Raw genomic sequence first — 844 nt, 5'->3', positions numbered from 1 at the left:
AAAATCACGAGGGGCATGGACAGGATAAATAGACAAAGTCTTTTCCCTGGGGTGGGGGAGTCCAAAACTAGAGGGCACAGGTTTAGGGTGAGAGAAAAATTTAAAAGAACCTAAGGGGCAACTTTTTCACGCAGAGGGTGGTGCATGTATGGATTGAGCTGCCAGAGGAAGTGATGGAGGCTGGTACAATGACAACATTTGAAAGGCATCTGGATAGTTATATGAATAGGGGGATATGGGGCAAGTGCTGGCAGGTGGGACTAGATTAGCTCAGAATATCTGGTTGGCATGGATGAGTTGGACTGAAGGGTCTGTTTCCGGTCTGTACATCTCTATGATTCTATGACTCTATGAAAGGGAAAGTATGTTTCACAAGCATATTGGAGTGTTTTGAGAAAGTAACAAGCAATGTGGATAAAGTGGAACATCTGGATCTGCTGTATTTAGAACTCTTGAAGGTATCTGAATGGTTATCTCAAAGATTACTATGCAAAATAAGATCTCTCAGTGCAAGGGATAACATATCAGCATGGATTGAGGATTAGTAGCTACATGAAACAAAGAGTAGCCACAAATTGATCATTTTTGGTTTGACATGCGTGACATGTGAGTGCCACGGGAAGAACATAGAACATAGAACAATACAGCACAGAACAGGCCCTTCAGCCCACGATGTTGTGCCGAACATTTGTCCTAGCTTAAGCACCTATCCATGTACCTATCCAATTGCCGCTTAAAGGTCACTAATGATTCTGACTCTGCCACTCCCACAGGCAGCGCATTCCATGCTCCCACCACTCTCTGAGTAAAGAACCTACCCCTGACATCCCCCCCATACCTTCCA

The sequence above is a fragment of the Chiloscyllium plagiosum genome, chromosome 20 (genome assembly GCF_004010195.1).
Source record: "Chiloscyllium plagiosum isolate BGI_BamShark_2017 chromosome 20, ASM401019v2, whole genome shotgun sequence".
NCBI lineage: Eukaryota > Metazoa > Chordata > Chondrichthyes > Orectolobiformes > Hemiscylliidae > Chiloscyllium > Chiloscyllium plagiosum.
Note: the sequence above shows the minus strand (reverse complement) of the source record.